The sequence below is a fragment of the Aedes aegypti genome, chromosome 3, assembly GCF_002204515.2.
Source record: "Aedes aegypti strain LVP_AGWG chromosome 3, AaegL5.0 Primary Assembly, whole genome shotgun sequence".
NCBI classification, from domain to species: domain Eukaryota; kingdom Metazoa; phylum Arthropoda; class Insecta; order Diptera; family Culicidae; genus Aedes; species Aedes aegypti.
Window position 1 is genome coordinate 66,578,658 of NC_035109.1, and position 27,395 is coordinate 66,606,052.

Sequence of the window (27,395 nt, forward strand, 5' to 3'; positions counted from 1 at the left end):
CTAATTGAAAGCGAAACACGTTTCTCATTTATTTTTCTCTCAGCTCCCCAACCCCGCCTTTAGACAGGTTACACATTTTTAAGTATAATTAATAAATTGAATATGAACTAATTATATATTTTTCGGTTTTCTTGTCACAACAGCAGCCTACAAGAGTTTTTTCATCCAAAACAAAAATTTGGGTTTTAGAGGGTTAAGTTTTCAGTCTTAAGTCTTGAAGTGTTCCGTTTTTGTATACTTCGTCGGAAGACACAGTTTCAATAAAACACCACTTTGCTACACCAGAAACAGCTAAAATCAGCCAAAATTTATGAAAAAAAAGCGACTGTTTGGACAGTATAAAGTTGGAAGCTCGTGGAACAACATTGGCATCTCATATTTAGCATAAGATAACCAATCTGACCAATAGTTGCGAGCTGTTCATTGGATCTACAATAGACTGGCCCAGCTCAGTATGGGAGAAAAATAAAGTTGTATGATTTCACGGGGCACACCCCAGGATTGTTCCTTAGGGTAATAGAAAGACTTCCTGAACAGTTCAGCTCATTTGGTCTTTCCATGAGCTGGCGCATTTGAATTGAAGTTAATATGGGATTTTCAGCTCAAACATATGAGAAACAGCACATCATCTACTGTTTGGTTCAGGAAAATTGTTGATCGCGTTCAATTGAACCCAGAATGTCAAAAACACTACTTGATAACATAGAGAGCAATATTGTAGAAGGTTGTATAATGATTAAAATTGAGAAAGTTGGTGTTTTAACTACCTGAAGTAGATTTGTTAAGCTCATGCAATACTCCTTTGTATTTCTTCAACATAGCCACTAAGCACATCATAGCCACCTATGATGCTGGGCGAGCTGCTGGACATGGCGCATGCATATATGTGATTACACGGGAGTACTGATCTAAGCCTAAAGTTCAACCACTGAGGGGGTAAGGAAAATGAGCTCAAATCTAGATACAACCTTCTGCAATTATGTTCAGTAGGGTATCAACTAGTGTATTTGTCATTCTAGGCTCAATTGACCGCGATCAACTAGTATACGGAGCGAAACAGTGACAAAGGGTCGATTTGCAATATATTTTAAAAGAATATCCCATACAAACTTCAAATTGATTACGCCAGCTGGTGGAGCAACCAATTGGGTTGAAATTTTGAGAGAGCTTTTTTCTTACCATAAGGCTCATATCTAAGGGGTGCCCCGTTGAGTTTTTCAACTTTTTTGTTTAAGGGCCAGTCTAATCTACAAACATCAAATTCGGTTATGTTTCAGAAGTTCCAGGAAAAAAAATTGGTACTATCGATAGATCTTTTATCTCTTATGTCAATCGAGTCAACATCACGTCTTGATTGCCAGAACTTTGCTTCTACCCACTCGGGTTGATGTGACTGAGTGTCTTTGTCGACAAGCTCGCTAAGCAGGACTTCATTGTCCTACTAGATTTTAAACAGGAAGGTAGCATTTAAAAGTTATCTGCCATTCAACGTTGTAAATCATCGTACAAATTCATTACACTTAACTCAAACTTCCACCTCACAATAACTTTCAGTAAAATTATTACTTAACCTGTTCGGCCACACTCCTAGCAGTTCACGTCGTAAGTAACTCCAAAAACCTGAAATTGCACTCCATTTACCAGAAGCACTCCGCAGCTGTTCCGCCAAACCGAGCTGTCAGGTAAATTCTCTTGGTTTAAATTTAAAAACTTTTTCCACCCTCTCCTAAACACGTGCTGCTGAGGTAGAGAGATCCCAAGTCGTGTACACACAAAAACGACCTCCACGCAATCGGTTTTCCTGCAGACCGCACACCGGAGGAATTCACTCAGAACGACAAACACTCCCCGAAACGGAAAGAAAATATTCCGAAAACTTTCTAGCGGTATGTACCCTTCTGTACCTGCGAATAACCGTTTCCCAAATACATCCCCCGGTCGGTCTTTGGTGCTGTAATACTGAAATCGTACATCAAACACCATAATTAAATTTTCACAGCTCGACTAGCACCGAGACAGAGGCCCCAGCAAACGACTGACTGTGTGACTGTGCGAGTAGAGGCGCAAAAAAAAACTATGAAGACTTACTTGTATGGACGGATAGAACCTCAGAGGGAAACACGACAATTGCGCCGAAGACGACAACGGTCGCCGACCCAGTTGTTAAACCCGTCGTCGACTCGTAGTAGATCTACACAACAAGAGTACAACTTGACTTTGTCTTGTAACAAGTGCGCTGGGTGTGCATAAGGGTGGCCCATAATTATCAAACTACAAAAAATCTTGAGTTACATCCACAGATTTATTCATTTGAAAATTTAAGCTGAATCCGTCAACTCTAAGGGTTGATGTGGCGGGTAGGTATCTGAACGAGCTCAAAGTTTGCATGGAGAAAATCGACCAAATGTATAAAAAAAACGGTTCTAATAACAATTTCGTTCAAGAAATAATGCAGAAATTTGTGATGTAATTGCCTCATTCGTAAAACCATCTGATGATATATTCCGAAACTTTATTATCAGACCTCGTGGTGACCTCGAAGAAATACAGAGAGAAATTTCTATTGGAACAAATTTTGTTAAAATTTTAATAAGTTTTGATAGAACTCTAGTACAAAATTGTGAAAAAAAAATAAAGCAGATGATATGTATTGTTATTCTGAAGGGATTTCCGGGGAAATTCAGAATAATGTTTTACAGAATTAGTGGTAGAAGTTTAGCAAAATAATTTTTTGATTAGTTTCTGATGAAACTTTTTATTTTAGTATTATAACGTAGTAAATAACATTTTTAATTTACTTAACCTACCTTAACCTAAACATATAACGCATTAATCGTGGCAATAGAAGATTGCAACGATTTTTGCCTGGAATTATTAATGATATTATTTGACATTTGTTCCAATGCTTCAACGTTGGATATTCTATGTAACTCATTGGTACTATACCAGGGAGGAAGCCTCAGAATCATTTTCAAAATTTTATTTTGAATTCTCTGCAGAGCTTTTTTTCTGGTATTACAACAGCTAGTCCATATTGGTACAGCATACAACATGGCTGGCCTAAAAATTTGTTTGAATATCAAAAGCTTGGTCTTAAGGCAAAGTTTTGATTTTCTATTAATAAGGAGATAGAGACATTTTACATATTTATTACATTTGGCTTGATTTTTGAAAGTTAAATTCTTATCTAGCATGCGCCCTAGATACTTAACTTCATCTGACCAATTTATTGGAACCCCTCTCATCGTGACAACATGTCTACTTGAAGGTTTCAAATAAAAAGCTTTTGGTTTATGTGGGAAAATTATTAGTTGAGTTTTGGAAGCATTATGAGAATTCTGATGAAACTGTTTTATTTAAAACCAAAGCGTTCTCATCTAATATGAATTAAGCTCGCTTATCGTGAACAGCATCAACGAGCAAGTTCTGATAGTTCTGGATATGACCAATTACGCAACAGTTGGAAGAGGAAAGTCGACCAAAATCACCGCGCTTATGCTGTGCATGAAAGGCAAGGTTTTGAATATGTGCAGTACACAATATAATTGCGAGACTATACCCCCACCCTCCCCTTAGAGTTTACTTACACAGCAGCTTTTGTGGGTCAAAATGAACAAATTTGGGGAGTGTAACTCAATATTTTTGTAGTTTGATACGGGCCACCCTAGTGTGCATATATCTGTTGCAGTGTACAAGGTGCAACATTGCGCGCAAAATGAATTTGAAAGATGTACACGTGCTCTACTTATTTCTTTTTGTGTTTTTCTCGTTCGACCAGAAGCGAGCGAGTAGGACCAAGAGTTGTAGCTCTCCCGGTTCCGAAAAAGTGGGAAACTTTCTCATCTTTTTTCTGCCCAGGTTGGATCGTTTGCAACCGGGTCGAGTATAGAATATACACACGGTAATTTAACAAGCTTTGTGAATCATAAGTTTTGGGGAGAGCGCTTGATCTGGTGGAATGTAGATTGTTAAAACGTTTAGGTTAAGAGATTCAATGTCGTACTACGTCATACACACAATGGAATTTATTCAGGCAATATCTCATAAGTTTTTGCAAGGTGGATCAAATAATTTACTAGCTGTTTTTATTGAATAGTCTTATGAATGAGTCTTATCATGATATTTAAAAGTTGCTGAAGTACTTTACGTTTCTTTTTCTTCTTCTTGGCATTAACGTCCTCACTGGGACAGAGCCTGCTTATCAGCTTAGTGTTCTTAAAAGCACTTCCACGGGTATTAACTGAGAGCTTTCTTTGCCAAAGTTCCCAAAGACCGACCGGGAATCGAACCCAGACACCTTCAGCATGGCTTTGCTTTGTAGCAAAATGAATTCCTTTAAAGTATGAAGCGTGTCTGAGATTTAAGGAATCCTGCAGCTATTTACACCGCGCAGACTCAACTTAAGGAAATCCAATAAACATGTAATTTACATGCAAAACAGCTCTTACGAAAATTATTCAAAATCATTTTTATTCTAATGCTTCACATGAATTTTTAAAATAAATCTTCGGTCATCTTCTTGTGTACCTCACTTCAAAATTTATGTAACTATTCTAGCTTTTCTTCATTATAAATTTCTCCACGAAACTCACAAAGGTTTCCTAAGTTGAAAGAATTAGAATGGATTTTTTTGTATGTGGACTGACCAGGCATTGCAGAATTCGCTCTCATTTGAGTATGAAGCACGATCAATGCAAGCAAAGAAAAACATCCCTTCTGTTGCGGTCCACGATCGTCATTGTATCGCAAGGTGTAACAAGTCTGATAAATAGAAGCAGCGAGCGAGAGCCCCAAAGAGAGAGCGATGATAAAATCCATTTTTCTCGCTTGTTTACCATTGAGGATATGTGTTTTTCTTTACTGACACGATAAACAATCCACAAACTTCCAATAGCAATAGTGTCCCCCAGGCTTGGAGCATGTTTAGAGGGGTTTTATCATGCACTACTATCCCCCCAATCTGTTCAAAGTTGTAGCAGTATACGATAAACAGTCTCTCATAATGTGCAGCATGTTATGATAGTTACAGAGAGCGACACGTGAGAGATTCTCTCGATTTTCTCAGGATTCAATCCCTGGGTCTGACTCATACGAATAATTTACTCGTATGATTAAAACATTTTGGACTTAGAAATTAGACAAAGATTTCCCTTAGCTAGGATAATTCTCAAACTATAGAAGACTCTACATTTTCATCAAATGATGTACATACCGTGATTTGAGATTCTCAAGTTTTTTGAGACTCGCATTTCTTGAGTTTTTCCGTAATTTTCAGAGTATTCTTTGAATTACATGTACATATAAGCATTCCAGAGTACTAACGGGTATTTCAGAATACTCACAAGTACTCAGCGGCACTTGTTTTGAAATACCTTCATTATTGGTAAACTATTTTTAACATAATATATCATTTAATAGTTTTTACCAACTTGATGTGAAAGCAATATGTGAACTTGATATGAAGCAGGAGTGAAATCTTTAAGAAGTATAGCTTAAGTATTCCGAAATCCTGTCCGAAACCCTGTGCACCGCGCACCATCACCACCATTGGCGTAGCTAGGATTTTTTTCTGGAGGGGGCCTACTACAGAAGTAATGTCGGTCGCAATAACCACGAGTTACAAATTTCTCAGTTTTAACAAATTTGTATTGATTTTATTTATTTGTTGTTTCGTCTCATTTGGCGGCATATTAGTAATATTTGTAAATTTCAATATTCGCTACGAAAAATTATCTTTTCGTAATCCAGTCAAAAATCCTTCAATAGTTCTAGCAAAAAAAACCCTCGCAAGGAATGTCCTTTGTGATTCTTCCAAGTATTCAACCATGTGCTTTGAAGAGAGAATTCATACGGGAATTTATTCATGAATTATTTTCGTACTTTTCAGTGTTTTCTTCAAGAACACCTTTACCAGTTCTCACCAGTTTCCACTTCACCCTGGGATCCCCACGAAAAACTATTCCTAGACTTTCTGATCTCACCAGAAAATTTCTCGAAGAATTTCTATCGACTTACTTAAAAAATCTCTTAAAGAATTCCACCAGAGAATGCATTAGAAATTATTTTAATAATTTCTCCTGTAAAGTTTTCTACGTACTTATTACATATAAATCCTAATTGTTGGTTTAAAGCAGTGTTTCCCAAACTTTTTCGACTTTCGTCCCCTTGAGACCAATATTTTTTGGAATCGCCCCCCTGATATGAAATTTGAACCTTTGTATTAAGCGTTAAACTTACGTTGGAGTATTGATGAATATCTCATCATATAGTATACCGAAAATTAGTCAAATTTTAGGAGTGTAGCAGTCAATCATAATGCTTCAAGAAAAATATCCGAAAGAGAGTGTCTTCCACTTGTATATATCCATAAAAGAGGCATGCAATATCTATCATATGCATCGACTACTTTTGTATCAACATCAACAAATCCATCATCCTGGCAAATGTGCGATCATCGGAAAAAATTGGCTCAGTTTCTGTTTTTTTTTTGTACAACGTTCCTTAAATTATTGAAATAAATTTACGAAATATTGGGTAATACCCTCGGCTAATTTGAACAATACCTCATCAACAACAGAAAATCGTACTTTTAATTTGAACGATGTGCATAAATTAAAAAATGTTCATATTAAATGCGGTCAAGCCAACGGGGATACACGGTACATTTTCGGTTGTCATGGAAACAGTGCAATCTATATACAAAATTTAAAAAAAAATCATCAGTAAACCCAGATTTTTTGAATTCTTAATTCATTGAGTATAACATTCAATTTAGATTTTTTTAAACATTGAGCCATGAAATTTTATGCCACTTAGGCCTATTTTTGAGTAGGGTGATTTACGTATATGGCATATAGTGATTAAATTATTGGAACCCGATTTTTGTCTACTAAAGTCACATAAATTTATGTATAAAATGATTTGTACTATAAATACTGATTGGTATGCGTGTCAACAAAATATCAAAATAAGTAGTCTACCAAATGCATGAGAAATAAAAGAAACTAAAGCCGTCTTATTCTAAAGATCGTATAACAAAAAGCCACTAAACTCTATTTTGGTCTTGGAAATAAATTCCAAACATCGCCAAAAGGTCTCACATATTTACTGCTTTCAAAAAGCATTCAATATTATTTCTGAAAAAAAAAACATTCAGATCTCGCGTTTAGAGGTAAAGAATAGATGAAGTAGTTAGATGTAAATTCTTCCTCAGATGTATATGCTTTCATTAAAATATGAGTGTCTCTTACAAACTTTGAATCTAGTTTTGTTTTTCAATTGCTCCCACTTTCGCCCCCTTTCTAGCACTTTCGCCACAACCACCCCCCCCCAAATTCAGTTCTACAAATTTTCGCCCCCCCTGGATTTAAAAATCGCCCCCAGGGGGGCGAATTCGCTCACTTTGGGAATCACTGGTTTAAAGTATTCTCTTGTGTTCATTATTAATTTGTTAAGGATTTTCAGGAATTACTTTTCTCCAAAAAGTTTTAGGAGTCTCACCAAAAATGTCTTCAAGATCACTAAGCAAGGATGCATTCCACGAATTCTTCGGAAAGTTTGCCTGCAGATTTTTCCAACTTTGCATTTGAAGTTCTTCCTAAAGTTTCTCTACAGGATTGTTTGGAAGAATCGCAGTAAAACTATATAGACTTTTTGCAGGAAGTCTATATAATTTTACTGCGATTTTTCCAAACAATCCTGTATACAAATATTGACCCTTCCAGCTGTAACTGTAGGGATTCCTCATAATATTCCACAAGAATTTCATGAGCAATTAAAAATAAATCAATTGGGAAAATGTTACTCATGATTTCTCAGAGAAGTTTTCACAGATATTTATTTTTTTGATTTCTCTAGAATCATGGAGCAACATCTCGCTTTTCTTCATAACTCTAGCGAAAAAAATGTTTTTGTTCAAAAATGCTTAACTAATAAATTTTTGAAGAATTTTATCGTATAGAAACGTTAAAATTTCTTAAACATTCATTAATTATATAAGCATTGCGAATAAAAATTCATAGCAGAATAGTCTAACAATTCTTTTCAAAACGAAAATACTCAAAGAGTTCTTGAGTAATTTGTTCAGGGATTTCGTAGAGAATTATATTATTGTTTCCCTAATATTTTTTCTAAAAAATACCAGAGATTATATTCTTTAAACCGCACTAACGATTCTTTTGGTAATTTTTTAAGGAAATTTTTCACTAAGATTTCGCAATTTATTCTTGAACTTCTCAAAAAATTTCTCCAGAAGTTCCATCAAGTAAGTAGATGAAAAAAACAAATTTAGTACTATGCCATTTAATTCCACTAGAGTTTGTATCCTTTGACAGATACGCGTATTTCGACCTCAACTGTAAGGCCGTCTTCAGTGTCGTGTACTAGACTCGACTTCAGTGAAGACGGCCTTACAGTTGAGGTCGAAATACGCGTATCTGTCAAAGGATACAAACTCTAGTAGAATTAAATGGTATAGTACTTAATTCGTTTTTTCATCTACTTATAGGTATTCTACTAAACAGTTCGAAGATTTATTTCCATCAAGTATTTTTTCAGGTTTTAGAAATTACTCCATTTTTTGCGAATGATTATCCTAGGATTCTTCCATAAATTACTTTTAAAAATTTATCCACTCTATTTTTTGTTTCAAAAACTACTCCAGGAATATCGCAATATTTTTTGGAAATTGCTTTACAAATTCCTCTACTAACCACTCCATATTAGATTTCTAAAGAAACACATAAAAAAAGGTTTAAAAGAACTCTGTTGGTATTTTTTTTCTTTTCTTTTTTTTTTTGAACAATTACAGCTTAAATACCGTTTTGACTCATATTTCGAACACTTTAGGCCAACAATGACAAATGAATATCATAGTAACAAATTAGCAGATATTTGTGAAAATTTAAATTTTTATTAGCTGTTGGAAGTGCTGATAAAAATGTTTATTTTACCTTATTTACTACTGTTTTTACTTAGAAGTTCCGAACAGAACGAATAAATCGTATTGAAATGAATAATTTTGCAAATACATTTATCTGAGCTAGTTTTATTGGTCTCAAACTAGAGAATCATTACTACTCCCGAGGAATACAATAGATTGAAAGACTTCAAAATTGAATTGCAGTTGCCTGCCATTTCATTTTAATCTGATGACACACCGACTGTTCAGAATATGAGTCTGTTCGGAATTTGAGACAAAACGGTATAGGTAATGTGGAAAAAAAAATACTAAATTCCTGTCGTAAAATTCAAAACCGTGGCATTTCTGAAACTGGTTGACATTGTATCTCACAGAAAAGCTTAAATGGTCCTTATAGGATTTATTACAAAAAGTTTTGTTCTTGTTTTGGTCTTTTAAAATCGAAAATGATTGGTGTTGATACGAATGGAATTTTTACTGAAACTTTTTGTAACTAAAATCTTAGATAATATTTTGTATGAACTACGAAGTTTTATGATACTATGGTGAACATATTGATGTAGAATTCTTTTTTCCTACCTTTGTAAATTCCAATCTTTTCGGAAGGGTTTATTATCGATTATTTTGTAGTTCTGTAAAAGTTTGACACTAAAATGTAGCCCGTATTTTTGAAAAACATTATCGAAGATGTATTATGGTGAAATTCGTAATGTAAGATTTTAATGAATTTAAATCTTACGGGAAACTTTTGCATTACTTTGAAAATTTGTTGAGGAATTCCTGATGGACTTTCAGGAATCAAAAACCATACGTATAAGAATTCTGCAATCAAAACTTCTATAATAAATTATCTTTTCTCTAGTGGTAAATTACAGGATAGTTAAAACCTCTCTAATGCATTTACAAATAAAACAAATTGCTCAAGAAGGTCCATCAGAATCTTCTTTAGAAATTATCCTTGAAATCTATCCTTCCTTGACATTTGGTGTTATAGAATTCTGCCCTCGTACTGCACAAAAATTCAAACCAAGAATATGGATTCAGCCAATAATTGGATTTTGCTTCTAATTTCAGAAGCAAAAGTTTTCCAACATATTTCCTCTGAGGATTCGAAGGCAAGAGACATTTCAAAAACAAATTTCTTTCTAATTTTTGAAGAATCCGGTGATTTGAAGCAAAATTTCTAGGAAAAAAAATAAAAGAATTTTTGACGAAATTTGTGAAGAATTTTGGAAATATTTCTTAAAGGCTTTTGGTGAACTTCGCAGATGATTTTGTTATATAATTTTTGGGAAAAATATCTAAAGAAATTTACAGAAGAATTTCCAATAGAACATTCAGCAAAATATCTCAGTATTAGATTTGACAGAATCAATCATTTTTTGAAAAAGATGCGAGGGAAAACTAAACTTTTGATTAATCTTTCAACATTTGTTAGGTAAATCCGGGAGCATTTTCCGAAATTAATTTGCTAATAAAAACTACACATAGAAGGGATGGATGTCCACCAGGAGGAATTCACTTTGAAAGTATGAAGAAGTCCCACATTATTATTTATTAATATGAAGAAAACTTGGCCATGCTGAAATCCCTTGAATGTCCATCCTTATATTTCGACAAAAATTCCCGCTATGTATTGTCTGAAAAATTCCTTTAGTAATTTTGTCTATATTTTCTTTTATTTCTTTTGCACATAAGCTCGTATATGAAGTTGATGTATGGATTTCTTTAGTGAGTTTTCATAAGGGAAATCATCATCACCGGACACCTCGAGCAGGGTTTCCTCCAAAAACATGAGAAATCAGAATGCAGTGCATATGCTGCTTTATGCCAGAAACAAGAAGTGAGTTCTAACATTAACTAATCTATCGACGGCCGGACGGTTAAGCTTTCGATTATCACCGAAGTCAGAACCGCCACGCTGATGCTGTGTAAGACAAGCGAAGTTCTCCCACTATGGTACAACATAAAATAACGTAACTACTAAAGAGATTTTTGTGAATAACAAGAGTCACTTTTGCGCCATTGTATTTTTTTTCTTGTTTTTTTTTATTATCATCAAAAATTCTGGGGGGGCTTGGATGACCCCGGCCCCCCTGTTCCTACGCCGATGATCACCACTCAACAAGCGTCGTAGGTCGTAAGTCCGAATCCCTGTGGTTCGGCAAAAAAGACGAATATCATCAAAACATGATAGAATTAGAGAGCAGCGGTGTGAGATGAAGATAAAAAAAACTAGTAATAAGGTAAGGCGTAACGTTTTAGACATTATCAGTTTAGCAGCCGGATACGAGATTTCTGAAGACCTAGCATTTGAGCAGCCTTATAGCGGCCCAAAACAGCCGTATAACGCGCCAAAATAAAGCATTTTTGTAGCAATTAAGGCGCATTAAATGACCTACAGTAAAGGCGCTAAATAAATGCCTTTTAAGTACTTACTGGTTACATGAGTGTATTTATTGCAATTTTAGGGAAAAATTTCCGTTTTACGGTGCAACGAAAAGCTACCGCAGCTGTCACATCACTGATTTGCACTGGTGAATCATCAGTAGGCTTCAATGATACCTTGGATACCGTCTTGATGATCGTTGTTTGTTGTTATTTTTCATAGCGTTTTCTCATTGAAGCATACTATGATTGAATTGTTTGCTTCAATGATGGAATGATTTCGAAGCCTGCGGTAGAACTTTGACAGCTGCGGTAGAACTCTGCGGCTACCGCAAATCGGAAAATTTTCTTAACAACCGTAATACATCCCAGCATGTACATAAGTTTTTCTGAGGTCTTTGCATACCGGAAAACGGAACATTTTTATTTTCGTTTCAGAGAGCGAGCATTGGCACAGGCTTTCAAACCAGGACATAAGGAATACCTATGTTTCATCCTAACTAAAAGGAACACTTTCAACAATGAAATGTGCACTAATATTCTTAGAAAACCAACAACCAATCAACTGAAATGCATCGTTAGTTTATCTATATCACAATTAATCGTTATATTTGTTGAGGATTAGGTTTATTACTTGATAGGCATTTGTGTCACCATTAAATTCGAAGCATTTATTTCAACATGTGCTACAATCTCAATAAAAAAAATCTTCTTCTTCTTGGCATTACGTCCTCAACAAAGCCTGCTTCTCAGCTCAGTGTTCAATGAGCACTTCCACAGGTGTTTACTGAGAGCTTACTTTGCCAAAGTTGCCATTTTCGCTTTCGCATATCATGTGGCAGGTACGATGATACTCTATGCCCAGGGGAGTCAAGGAAATTCCTATTACGAAAAGATCCTGAACCGACCGGGAATCGAACCCAGACACCTTCAGCATGGCTTTGCCGCGGACTCTAACCACTCGGCTAAGGAAAGCCCCACATAGAAGAACTATGTTTCATTAAAAAATATCCCACATGCACGGTAAGAAAAAACATCTAGAGCCATTTGGAATAATTCTCTTCCATTTCGTCGAATAAAAATCTACCGTGAAAGGTAGACTTTGTCATACAGTGTATTCCAAACATTAGTTACCTTATAAAACCATTCAAGAAATATATACTGCCCATATTTGCATAACAGTCCCATGTTTATAGGAAACCTCATAGAAGCGCGAATACGGGCAGTGTATTAATATATTAAGCCGTCATTGAAATTTGTACGCGTCGTTGACGATTGTTGCTTAATCATGTCATAATTTTGAATTGAAGAAAATCAGTTTATATTGCACTGACGCTTCTGAAAAAATATCAACATACTCTCAGCATGTCAGCGCATGTAGGTAGTGATACTTTTCCGGATTTTTATGATCTATGGAGACTGAGTTTTATCACTTTGAAGTTTCGAGCTGCAATGTCAACATGGATGCTAAAACGAATGACGGGCTACTTAGCCTTAATTTTTATTTTTTTTATTTTTACTTAATGATTTATTTATAAGGCTCTTGCCTCGTAAAACTCGCGGTTTGATCGAGGTTAGGGGTAACAATAATTTTAAGGAAAGGATAGGACAATGGGATCATTTCGTTGACATTCAGCAGCTCTCAGTTATGGCGTATTTGCTTTGCTGCTAGTCGAACGTAGAGTGGACAATGACAACCTGTAAGGATACAAAAAGACGGGTTTCGAGGGGACAAAAGGTGGACAAGCGGACCGACAAGAAAGGGGAGTTAAACAATGATGTTAGCTTGTTTCAAAAAATTGTACATAAGCTTCATGTACACAAAGTTAAGTTTACCCAATACATCCCTAATGTCTTCCTTTTCTGGTTTCCCATGGGCCCTGAGGAATGCACAAAAATCAGATCTGGCAAAACCGTATTCGGGGCATTCCCTATCTACGTGGTTGATATCTTGGTAAGCTGCACCGCAGCTGCAGTGATTGCTATCTGTGTGCCCTATTCGATAGAAGTGAGAGCCTAGAGAGTAGTGATTGGACATAAGACGACACATAATGTAATGTGTGACACATTACACACCTTAATAAAGTAAAAATAAAATTGAGTATTTGCTTCGAACGAAGCAGATCTGGTATTCCACGGATATCTTGCTTCATGGTCAGATCAAAAACTACAACGGAACTTGAGAAGTCAGGGAAGCAACCGTGATTGGGAAGATTCAAAGAAGGGTTAACCTCCAGAGTCATGTATGAGTAATACAATGTCATAAATCTTTTTTGAGGATTTCGTTCAATTAGCTTCTCAAAATTTTCAATTACCAACGGGTTTAACACTTCACAGCGGATAAGGAACCTTAACGACAATTCCACGAACCAATCTGATAAAGGCAGTATTCCTGCTAATACCTCTAAGCTTATGGTATGAGTCGAGTTCATACAGCCTAAAGCGATCCGAAGACAGCGATACTGAATACGCTGGAGCTTCATTCGATACCCAGCATTACAACCCATGCGGACAAATTGTCCAGAGTGTCTTGCAACGGTCCTTGCAAATCGTCCGCCTCTGGTCCTGTGACAGAAACAACGGCGTCATCCGCAAGCTGTCTTAATGAGCAATTTCTCATGAGATAATCATCAATATCTCTTGCGTAAAAATTGTAAAGAAAAGGACTTAAACACGAGCCCTGGGGGAGACCCATGTAACTTATATGCAAAGTTGTCGAGTTTCCATGTGAGAAAAACATGTGCTTCTCAGACAATAAATTGTACAAGTAGTTGTTCAAAATCGGGGAAAGTCCACACTCGTGGAGTTTGTCTGAAAGGACATCTACGCACAGTGCATCAAAAGCACCCTTAATATCCAAAAAGACTGAGCCCATTTGTTCTTTTTGAGCATAGGCCAGTTGAATTTCAGTTGAAAGCAACGCAAGACAATCGCTCGTTCCTTTGCCTCTGCGGAATCCAAATTGAGTATCTGAGAGAAGGCAATTCGATTCAACCCATTTGTCCAGCCGAAAGAGAATCATCTTCTCTACAACTTTCGAAGACACAACAACATCCCAATAGGACGGTACGAGTTGCAGTCCGAAGAAGGCTTTCCTGGTTTTTGGATGGCAATAACTCTCACTTGTCTCCAATCATCCGAAACAATGTTGCTCTCCAAGAATGCATTTAATAAGTTCAACAAGCCCCTCTTTGCGACGTCTGGGAGGTTTTTGAGCAAGTTGAACTTAATCCTGTCTATACCTGGGGCAGAATTGTTACATGAAAGGAGAGCAAGTGAGAATTCTGCCATCGAAAAAGTTGAGTCCATATCATTCCTTTCGTCTGGATAATCTCGTGTGATCGTTTGAACTCGGACAGAATCCAGGCAAATTTTCTTCGCGAAGTCGAATATCCATCGAGAAGAGCTTTCACGATCCTGATTTACCGATACCGCATTCCACGTTCTTCTTCCGACCGTCCAAAGAGTTCGCATCGACGTTTCCCGTGATAGACCATTAACGAAATTCCTTCAGTAACCGCGTTTCTTCGCTTTCACGAGGCTCTTGAACTTACGGTCAAGAGAACAATACCGATCGTAGTTATCGCGCGTGCCACGTTTCCGACATTCTTTAAACGCATCTGATCTTCCGCGATAGACTCCGGTGCATTCGCCATCCCACTGTGGGGTGGGTGGCCGACGTCGTACTGAAGATCCTGGAACCGGTTTACGCTGAGCTTGAAGAGCAGTGTTTATAATCAACGTGGATAAGAATTGATATTCTTCCAGCAAAGGAAGTAAATCGACCGATTACTCACCTACGGTGATCGCTTCAATATATTTTCCCCAGTCGATATGTTTCGTGAGGTCATATTTTTATTATTCTTGAACATTCTCTTTTAACAATTTCTCACTGAAATAGGCTGTTTTTTTATCACGCCTATCAATCCTGAAACGGTTTTCTTTTCAATATCGAAGATTGTGTATCGTAAGAGTTCATAATGCTACTAATTTCTGTTGCGTATTGATTGACTACAAATCGCTTAGATCAGTTGCGCAACGACTTGACTCGTTTCGATTTGTTGCGTAAGCTACAATTATTATTACAAATTTTTTTCATGTGTACAGGAAAAATAAAAGTAGGCGGTTACGTAGCATGCGTCAATTCATAAGAAATTTTATATCCATCAATATGAAGAATATTCTGGAATATGCTCCCAACAGAAGGAATGATATAACCGATGGCGGTGTACCCCAGCAACATGCAGAACGATAGGGGTTATTTGGATTGTTTCACCTTTTCTAATAATTCAAGATTGGGGGTCATGCACAAATTACGTCACGCTCCAAGGGGAGGGAGGGGGTCAAGCCAAGCGTGACAAGCCTTACAAAAATTTTGAAGGGCTCATACAAAAAGTGTGACAAAGGGGGGGGGAGAGGGTCAAAAAAGTTGAAATTTAGCGTGAAAAATTTGTGTACCATCCCTTGTATCTCGAACATTCTTTTCTACGTTCATGAATTCGGTGTCGTAGACAAGAAAATTCATGTTCATGCACTGTGCAGGTATAACAAACCTTTGTATCTGCTCGCTTTCGATTCCTAATTCAGTGAATGAGACACACACAATTTTTTTGTCCCATATTTTCGGCTACTTATTAACGATTAACTATAAAAAACTACGTTTACTATAATCATGGTTCATTAAGCTTTTTTCTACTAAATTTAATTGTATCGAGTGTTCCGTTGACAAACATTAATTTAAAGGTCTTTCGGTTAAGCAGTATTCTTACTACTCTGAAAGACAACTTTGTTACTTCTTTGTGCTCTTATTCCTATTAAACAGTTTTATACACAAGCATTAACTTAACAAAATTGTAGTTATTTCGTTGTCTACAATTTTTGCTAAGGTGATTGGTTAATTTTTTTGGCAGTTTGTACATGTGCCGAAGTTTGAATTTTAATTAGTTCAATTTATGTTGTATTATTATCCACCTGTTGACTGCAGGCACTACAAATTACTTACAAAACATAATAAAGAGTATTGAACTCGTCAAATTGTTTTGTTCATTCTTAATTGCTGATTATTCTTCTCCCCAACGGCCACAACACACGAAACCACAAAACTCCAAACAAGCTCCCCTTTTTTTTGGGGTTCTCCGCTCATCAAGCCATCCCCGGAGGCAGTTCCGATTAATGTCGTGTCCTCGTCCACCGCACATAAACCGCCTTCCCCAGTAAAACAAAACGCTGAAATTCACTTGCCTCTCTAAAAACCCGTGTGTTGTTATGACTATATGCCTGACTGGCTGTCGTTGTCTTCCTCATAGAAATTTTATTAACTATACATTCCCAACAACAAACGCGATGCATGCACCTCGACTCGATTCGTCGCTTCGGCTCACGACTTCTCGCGGACGAACGAACGCACGTACCTTTACATGAATACACCAATCAGCACGACCACAAAAGTAGAGCTGAGCTTGAGCTGCCTTCTCACTCCTTCTCTTCTTCACCGATACTCCTTCCTATATAGGTGGGCGCTTCTTTTGCCCCGATGTGTGTCGGTATTATAAATCTTCAATGATTATTTTGTTTGCTTCTTCTTCCTGAATCTTCCACTGCTGTCGTCGCCCCGTATAATCTCTTATGGTTGTTATTGCTAGACGATGCTCTTGCTGTTGTTGCTCTTCATGCACATCGAACACTCACACTGCTAAATCCTGGAGAACACGATTCGGTAGTGATGCAAATATAATCTATTAACTCTTTTTCGCGACTCGCAGAAGAACGCATCAAAGCGGAACGTCAAATCACTAACATCACCTTACACGCAATGGTGACGACTATAGGCCTAGATGTAACTTTTTTGTAAATCGTGATGTTCGATGATGATGATGTAGTTGTGTTGTGGTTATACAAACGTCAAATCTTCCTGCTTCTTCTCACTGTGGTGTTTTCTTCTGTTACTCCGGTCTCAAATGAATGCGAATTGGATGTACGACGAAGAACGAAAATACCGTAACACTGACACCTTTCTCTGGTTGAAGTGCTCAGACTGCGTATCTGACATTCAATCCCAGAAGCTTCTAATGAAAGAATAACCAAAATCCACAATCACTACCGAAATAAAACACCGAGCAATACACGGCGCCACACAGGGCCACGGCTGTCCCAAATCTCGTCTGTGTGTCTCAAAAGCAAAACCAAATTGGCGACCAACGAAACCAGCTCGCCCTTTTCTTCTCTCAAGTTCGGTAGACACTCTCACCTCCAGAGCGGGTTGTCTGTGCTGGATAGTTTCCGCAAACGGTCTTAACGATCCAATCAATGCGGGGTCAATTCACACTCTCGGAACGGTTCCGATTTCTAACAACTCCGACCCCAAGATTCCAACGCGCAGTAAACACTTCAATTGACTCGCGTGGCGTAAAAATCCCACTCGAAAAGGTCAAACAGACTGGCCACGACGTCGACGATGGCTACCCGCTAATCAATCTCGTTCCTCATCTCTTTACTTTGACCGAAATGCCTCTATCTCCTCTGCTTCTGTAGACTCTCTGGCCGTCCCGTTTCCCACAGAGCACAACTACACCACTGCCGAAGAAGAGATCGTCGTGATGCGCTTCGCGACTAATAGTATCCCCTTTGCAATTATTAAGTAGTTCAAGCTTCGACCGTAGAACTGGACTGACCTCAACTTGCCCGCCTTGGTGGCCACTGACTGCCGGAACGCACCACACACTACTAAGCGGTCAATCGAAGGAATGAATGAACGAACGGAGCGAACGAACGAACGAACGGGGGCACACATCCAATCCCGTCAGCTGATCCGAAGTGACTGAAACCGACGAGCAGGCGACCAACGAGCTCCGAGCCGACCTATCCCGTTCCGTTTTGTCTCCTCTCTTTCTCTGGACTGAATTGGAATTTTTACGCCGTTTGTCCCATTGCACGCTGTCCGCGGCCTGCTGCACGTGGTCGTGTGCGTAGCCATTCCGGCTTGGCAAGCTTCCTACAAAACCATACAAACACCCTATATGCACAGTTACAACTGTATGTATGTGAGCATGTTTTGTTACGAAGTGACAGGTGTCACAGGCTGACGCAAGATCATGAAAGTAATTTCGATATAATTCGGTTTCAAGCTAGAAACTAGTATCGACATCTCTTGGATTTTGTGGACATCTCTACGACGGGAGCGCGAAATTGCCATCCCGAACACGTGATTTGGAAGAAGATATTTTACCGGCAAATCACCAATCGTTCAGATATGTAGTCTTTTTATAAGGTAAGTGTTCTTACATCCTACTGATTGAAGCACAATTTGCTTTGTGACATATTTTTCTATTTATAGTTCAACATAGCACATTACAAAAAAAAATCAGAGGGGGTTGTGTACAGGACACGACCGCATGACGTTAACTACGACAAGTGATTTTCTGCATTTGAATTTTAGTCGATTGTCATAGTTGCAGCACGTTGCAGCCTTCTTATGGTTCGAACTCTAACATCATATAATGACGGTCGCAACATTTTAGATTTTCAATTGACACCCAGTATATAAGGCTATCCATGAGGACTTTCCGCGATAGGACTGACAGCTAAAAGTGTGCATGCAACCGAAACGGAAGAGTAAACATAACATGCGAGTGTTATCAGGGCTTAACATTTTCCTTTGTAATCGAACGGTCACTCCTATCGCGAAACGTCAAAAGCTCATGGTAAGCAAAAAAAACCAGCTGATCGCAGCTGGATGCATGGATTGCCTTATTGCCATAAGACGTAGTTAACGTAAAAAAAAAGAATGCGCAAAGAAGCAGAAATCGGTCTGCTTTTATAGTGCACTTGCCAACCAAAAGGAATCAAGGGTTTGGTTGCGTAAGAAAGGGGTCGACATTTTCCCAATTTTCGACAGTCTATCGTCAAAAATCGAAAGTTTTCTCCATTTGAGTAAAATTTTGTATAAATTTCCAACCAATTGGTGGGAAAATATTTAAAATCTACCGATAAATGGCTGAGTTAATAGTATTCAAAATCTTACATAATTTCGTGACGGTCGCATTATTTTAGATTTTCAATTGACACCCAGTATATTGCCGTAAGACGTAGTTAACGTCAAAAAAAACCTATGCAAACGGGAAACCAATAGATAGTTAGTACCAGGGATGGGAAATGTACTGTAGCAAACATTTACCACCTCGACATTCACATGTTTCTACACGACCATCAAAATCCAAAGCAAACCATGACCGTTCAAAACAAAAAATGTCAGGCACGGCTCTTCAAAACTGTAATCTTCTTCTTCCTAATGTTTTTTCAAACCCGAATGCGAAATGAGCCTCTGTACGTGCCATAAATTCTTTTGTTCCCATGACTTTTATCAAGATTATTATAATGACAGGTTTACCAATTTTAGCAGTCAGTGGGTGCGCAGTGTGGTAAGCTGCGGGAAAGGCGGAAGTGAAAGCTGGCGAGTTGGCTAGCTGGCGGGTTTGTGTACACTGTTTTTCACTCAACCGTTTCTATTGGGTTAGGGAATGTTTACTCCAACAAACATAAACACAGTCAAGTGAAAATTTGCTCATGCATTTTGTCGCGAATCAAATTTTCGTCTTTAATGTAGTATTCCGGTGTTTTGTGTCGAAGAAAAGCAGATTAGCAGATTAGCAGATACTTGAAAAATTGGTTTACAATTGCACGTAATGCATGTAAATGGCTTCTTCTTTCTGGCGTTACGTCCCAACTGGGACAAAGCCTGCTTCTCAGATTAGTGTTCTTATGAGCACTTCCACAGTTATTAACTGAGAGCTTTCTTTGCCGATTGACCATTTTTGCATGTGAATGGGAATCGAGAAAATTTCCTTTACGAAAAGTCCCTCGACCGCGCGATTCGAACCCACGACCCTCAGCATGGTCATGCTGAATAGCTGCGCGTTTACCGCTACGGCTATCTGGGCTCCCGCATGTAAATGTAGAAATTACGAATAGTGCAGCGGGTGAGAGCCACCCACCACCGATGGTCTACCGATTAAAGAGAGGATGCGCCACGGTGTCGCTGTCTGACGATGACGGTTGTATTCTTGTAACTTTATCTCGTAAGTTAAGTCATTCTACTATCAGTGCATTACACAGTGAAGTAAATTCAGATACTTTGTCGCGTATACCACACAGATGTGGGTGTAGAAGAAACATTTTATACCTACTTTGTCACGCCATGCATGTGATATCCAAACAACCAAAACAAACTCGTCAGCTGTCACTTGGCATTTCAAAATGGCGGAATGGGAAATCTGACACATTGGACTACCTCCCTTTTAAATACCTTGATCACCGCTGCCGCCGCCAAGAAGAGAAAGAGGAAGCAGTCCACAGGAGAATTTGAGGTCGAACTGTGAACACGGTCGGGTGAGTCATTCTCTCATTGTGGTTCACCGTTCGTTTGCGTTCACCCAGCCATCATCATCGCCGCCGCAAATTTCATCGGCCGAGGAACTGTTGACCAGTGAATCAGCGGAAATGAGACGAAAATAGGCATTTTTCAAACAATCCGACAATTCATTGCCGCCTTTATCTGCGAGAAACAGATTTCGTGAACTGCTATATTTGTTGATCATTGTGCTGACGAAAAGCCAAGATCGATCCGATCATATGCACTGATCCAACTTTATCGGCTCTAAACTTATCGCGATAAATATCAGACGGGAAATAACAAAAATGTTTGCCGCCGATGGGGTTCGAACCCATGCCCATGAGCAAAAACGTTTTCAAAACGCGCTGGTACCATAACCACTCGGCCACGCCAGCTGAACTAAGAGGGATAGAAATTTGGTATATAAAAGCAACATGCAGAAGCGATGGACACTCCAAACGACGAAACAAGAGAAGAAAAGAAGGAAGCCAACTTTTTGTTGCTGGTGATAATATAAATTCACTGCTGCAGATCTCGTGAGAGCCCACTCACACTGATAACATCCCGCAGTGTTATTTATCTGTAAGAGCATCAAAGCTAACAAAGCCATCGGCCCTTTTCAGGGCCATCAAATTAGTGGAAAAGAGTTAAAAGAGAAATATTTCCGACTTTATATATGACTTATATTCCTAAATCAATTTCACACCTTCATACAAAATTTCATTTGTCATGAATAATTTATGACTCAACAATTTGTGACTGAATTCGCGGGCGCTGCCGCAGTGCCGTCGGGGTGAGTACTAAACATTTCACAACGATTGTAAAATAGAGTGGCATTTCCAACAGCGTCTTTGATGTCAGCGTCATATTTTATAGGAAAACTTTGATTAGAAAAAATATCATATGTAACAAAATTGCCACATATTTAGAATGCTTTTGAAAAGAAATTCTCATTGAACAAGTGTAATATGTTGGCACCCATGGATCAGAAATTTACCTTCATAAAGAAAAAAACTATTGATTTTCAATAGCTCGTATTGAGTATTCAGTTAATGTCAACCCTTCCAACATGTTCGACCAATTTCTCACGCATTGGCATTCTCCGATAATTTTCAAGTAATTCCAAGCCCAACACATTATTGTTACATACCCAACCCATTTCCCAGATTGGTCGATCAGAAAGCGAAGAGCACATAAGGGAGGAGCATCATCTGCTATTCTAAGGTTATAAAACATACTTCCTTCGTCGGATTTAGTTTCATTCCATTTCCGCTTTCGAGCTGGTAAGAGCTCTTCCGAACTTGCATAGCGAGAAGTACCTTGCTGCTAGAAACCTACTGTCAATACAGCATCTGGTTTGTGAAATTCAAGATTAAAAGATTGAGCTACGTTTCCAGATTTCAACTTAATCTCTGTGATCCGCTACTCTGTTGCTGTTATGCACCCATGAAATATTCAGCTGGTTTGTCGTATAAACAGAGAACTTATTCACATATACACTTTCGTTGGGGTTTCCCTGTTTAACAATGGCAATCAACTGTACATCCCGTAGTGCTAGTCATCTGTGACAGCATACAAGCTCAATCGGCCCTTTTGAAAGCCATCAAACGTTCTTAAAAGGGATTATAGAATAATATTTCCTGATTTATCTATCATGATCTTAATCTAGCGGTATTGTACAAAACTTGATTTGGTTCACATAATTTATCTCACATAATCTCATGAATTTTTAGAATTTACTCGTGGACGCCGCTGCAGCGCCGTCGGACCGTAATAACATCATAGTACTCAGCATTGTATGGCATTTCTAACTGCATCGTTGATTTATTGTGTAATGGGGGAACACTTCCTAAATTCTTGAGTACGGAAATTGGGAAATGTATTAAATTGCAACAGATTTTTAATACTGTTCACTAAACTGATTCTTGACCAGTTATAATAAGCATTTATTAATCTGAAATTTTTCTACATGTTAGTTTCAATAAAAAAAATGCATTGCAAATGTCATATTATATTAAGCATTCATATTAACGCTTGCATTGAATTTCGAATTCCGATTTCATTTACGAATCAGAATATTTATCAGAATTTATCAGAAATATTTAAAATTTGCTCGAAGGCAAAACATTCGTGTTTTTGCATTTATGGTAAACTATTGAAATAATGTTTTTTGTCCATCCGAACGCGTCCATGAATTTTCAAAGATATGCGAATCCCTAACCAAGACATCAACTTTATATACCTTATGTTCCAGATGGGTCGCTCAGAAGAAGGCGAAGAACAGGGAGGAACATCGTATGCTATTCAAATTGTGTAAAACATACTACTTTCGACTGATTCGGTTCATTTCATTTAAACTTTCGAGCTAGTCAGAGCTCCTCGTGGAAGTTGCAGCATCGGTACAGCTAAGATACAATCCCGTTAGGCACCACTACAAGAAGCCTCATGATCGGCTGATCTGAAAAGCTGCCAATCCACAATGGTCGGGCTCCATATAAAGGGGCGGCCAAAACTACCAAAAACTTTTTTGAGATTTTCATGATTTTTTTAATTTTAATATATACCTCATGTGTTATATTATTATGATCCTTAACTGAAATTGAACTAAAATTTAAATTTCCATGACTTTTATGACGGCAAACTGGCTGAAGTCAAAAAATTGAAAAATGTAACTATAAAATAAAGCACAAAATTCATAATTTAGGAATGCAATATTTCCCCAAAGTTACCCATTATCTGAAAGCTTATGGTTCAACACTTTTATCGAGCATGAGGATGGAAAAAAATATTTGGTTGAAGTTTTAATACTATTCAATATTACACTTTAGTGATTTTGATGATTTTGAACATGAAAAACAACTCTTGTCGCGTCATGTCGCCGCCATTTCGAATATTGCACTTCAAAAAACATTCTTAGATCTCACAAAAAACCTTTAAAATTTTTGCAGAAATTTGCTGATTTGCAAGTTAGAGCTATTTGATTAATTCAATATTTTACATATATTTTGACGATATTTTTCATACAAAGTTTATTTAAAATATATTTAACCACTATTCATACACATTTTGATCAAACTCGATCAAATATAAACAAAATTTGTGCTTTCAGTCCAGTTTGATAACAATTTTAATTTAAAAAAAATCTTTTTTTCAAAGTTACGTAATTTGTGAATAACCCCTTCTGAAACAACAAAAACGCCAAAGAACATATTCAGATTACATATTTCATCGATTAAGGCGATAAAAATAGTTTTGGCCAAACTTCACTTTTTTCCGACCATTGTGCAATCTTCAGGTATGTGGAATTGCCCAAGACTGAGCTACCTTTCCAAATTTCGACTTAATCCCTTTGCTTGTCAAATAGTCTATTTCCCAGATCAGAAAGCGAAGAAATAGGCTAAGGCGCCGTCCATAAATTACGTAACGCTCTAGAGGGAGGGGGGAGTAGGCGCAAGCTTTACGGCTCATACAAAAATTTAAAAAAATTCATACAAAAAGCGTTACGGAGGGGAGAGAGGGGGTCAAAAAATTTTCAATTTTAGCGTTACGTAATAAATGGATGCCGCCTAAATAGGAAATTAGCTATATGAAATTCATGTCTTGGCAAGGGATCTACAAGATGAGCATCATGCTGTTATTGCATCCCGACGGCACTGCAGCAGCGTCCTCGGAAACATCCTTAAATTATCGTATTGTCGATTATTTGTAATAAATCAGATACTGTATGATGCTACGAGATGAATTAAGAGATTATAGCAAGCATGTGGTAAACATATTAGGAAATATTGCACAAAAAACTCTTTAGAACACTTTTGTTGGCTCTGAAAAGGGCCGATTGAATTGTTGAATTCGAGTCACACGGACACATTGATTGATTGGCGCACTGGTTGAAATCCTCCTAGCCCGATGAGATTTGCGGTGGCGGCTTCTTCTTCATTACGGCGGTCTTTGAAACTTGATGGGGTTTTGCTTAGCAACTGCCTTTTTTTTCTCCTCCTTCTTCTCGGATGCCAGCCACAATCACAGTTTAGGACTGCGATGGCGGTCACAGCCATCTCGTTCTCCTGTGGACTGCTTCATCTTCTACTTCTTCTTCTTGGCGGCGGCAGCGGTGATGGATTTGGCTTCGGACGGCATCTTCTCTCTCTCGTACGACAGTTTGATTTGAGCAAAGCACGACAAACGGGGGGTCCTTTGCTATCGATGTCTGTGCCTGAGAAGCACGCCCGGTCAGAGCAAGCCAATCTGTTGCCTGCTGAGATGCGATCCAAGCGGAGAGTGAAAAGCAAATGACGCAAACTTTTCTCTAGCACCCCTATTTATAGATTTGCTTGAAATCAACATTCTCTTTTAAAACAATTATTAAACTATTTGGGCAGGTATGTGGGATTCAGTAAGTAAACGACATCACCTTGCCTTGTGTTTCGATTGAGGTGCTAATAAAGGAATTTCGTAAAGCCAGCAAAAAGTTATAAACGTATGCCAACGTAACGCTCTTAGTTTTGAAATTCCAATTTCACTTCTGTATAGAGAATTATAGCAATTTTAGTATCAAATTGAGCGGCATAATCAAATGCAAACGCATTCAGTTTCCGGTGGTTAGTGCCTGTGCTTTTATTGTTCATAAGTCGCAAGGTGGAACTTTCCCCGAAGTTGTGTACGCCTATGACAAAAGCAAGGATCAGCAATTGGTATATGTTGGTTTGTCGCGAGTTACTTCACTGCAAGCACTCTTTTTGACAAACTCTACCAATTATTTCAAGTTCCATCACGCCAAAGGCAGCATCCATAAATGACGTAGCATTTTATGGCCAATTTTTAACAACCCCCCCCCCCCCCCCCCCCTTCGTTGCTTATTTTTCCATACCTAAAATGCTACGTCATTTATGGACGGTTGTTGACTTGAGGAACGAGCTGCAGCGCTTGGGCAATCATCGATTACGGCCGCTTGGAGACGAACTGCGCGGCATACTGGATCATAGTAACCCTGCCTGCACATTGATGAGTATCAATGTACAGAGCCTAAATGCTAATGCAATGGATATTGCTACAGACCGAATTCTGACCAGTGTAGAATTCCTTGCACTGAGTGAGATTTGGCTAGACGATCACTCCTCCGTCGACATTGCTGGCTCCAGCTGCATAACCAGTTCAAACGCTCAGGCGTGAGAGCTGGAGGTGTGGCGATTTACCAGAAGGATACGGCCTTCAACGTACTGTGCAAGATATGAAAATGTTCATGACCCGTAATTTATTCAATTATCTATCTATCTTCTATCTATCTATATCTATATAAATAAAAATGGAATGGTGTTTGTATGTCACGAAATGGGTAGGGAACGGTCCAACGGATTGTCACAACTCTTTCACAGTTGCATTAGCCAAGGGTTCCGACGTGTTCGTGCGTAGAAAAAGTTTAGGTAAGTCTTCGGAATAGTCTTAGAAACGGGAGGAAACTAATGTGCCATTTTGTTTGGGAGATTGTATGACATTTTTCAACAGCCTACTTGATGGCAAGACGAAGCTTGCCGGGACCACTAGTGTAAAATAAGATACTTCTATTGTAGTCACCGGTTACTTTAATATTGATGTTTTCAAACAAGAAAATATTAAATTTGTCTATTTCATAAATTTGAAGGTCCACATTAGGTGGTTCTTGTACGATTTAATGTTTATTAAAAATATAAGTGTAGTGTGCAGTCGATATTGTTCATACTTTTCGTACCATAGACCGATTATCACGATCAAAGCACCCGAGCTATCAAACATCTAATCTACTGGAGGAGCTGGAGCCAGAACTGAAGCCGATCACCCAGCCAAACAACACAAGGAAGCAACGATCAAACAAACAAACTCAATCATCTGGCACAACACTGGATTATACCTCGAACCCCAAACACTGGTTCTCGGAACCACAAAACGACAAATGGTCCTTTTCAGAACCACCAAAATGAGTCCAAAAGGAGTTAATTTCTGAAAACTTCTTCCGATCAATAACAACGCAAAACTAATATACTTACAAATTCATACACATAACAAATTATTAATAATCTTTCATTACACTGATACTCAAACTTCACTGTTATTCAAACATCATAATCAAATCAAATCCTTTTTATTTGACTTTGAAATCTGAAATCCGAAACTCAGAAAAAGCTTTTAAACCATATGACAGATCTCCCTCATTGAATACTCACAATCACAGCACCTATCATCAAACATCCTATCACCTGCAATAAGCTACCGCACTGTTGTAAGAGTCTGACCCAGAATTGATCGAAGTTGTGTCCATAGTAGTTCTACGTCAACCCCGCGGTAATGTAACAGACATTACCCACCCCAATTTTTTCAAGAAATTCGCTCCAATCCTTATCATTCATTTTGCCATTCTCAGCTAAACATTTCGCGAATCTCAGCAAACAAACATAATGACTGATTAGATCTCGTCAATGACTCTATTTCTGGGTTCATAGCGGTGCCAGTCTCGATAAAATGTATTGAAAAACTGGCATAATCCAAAAAGGCGGTGTGGTTTTTTTTTAATTTAAAAATTACCGAATTTGGCAACATCTCCATTTTGGCAACATAAAAATCACGCCTTGTTGCCAAAATCGGTAACACACTGTATAACGTAAAAAGGCGATGATACGAGGCGATATAATTGCCAGTAAGTGTCGTTCTTTCTAATTAAAACGTTTC

The 27,395-nt window shown here is 38.0% G+C and overlaps 1 protein-coding gene across 5 annotated transcripts in view; it reads right to left on the reverse strand.

Annotated features, from left to right (window-relative positions):
- LOC5578803 (furin-like protease 1) overlaps positions 1 to 18,138 on the reverse strand; it is an 826,626-nt gene extending 808,488 nt beyond the window's left edge. Inside the window, exons 1-2 of one of the 5 annotated variants that reach the window (XM_021854004.1) lie at positions 17,980 to 18,138; positions 16,720 to 17,007 (exon numbers count right to left, since the gene is read on the reverse strand). The gene's annotated coding sequence lies outside the window, so the exon portion shown is untranslated. Of the gene's footprint in view, positions 1 to 16,719 lie in introns of all 5 variants that reach the window. The other 4 variants (XM_021854002.1, XM_021854003.1, XM_021854005.1 and 1 more) reach the window with 4 other exon arrangements.
- Positions 18,139 to 27,395: the final 9,257 nt, after the last annotated feature.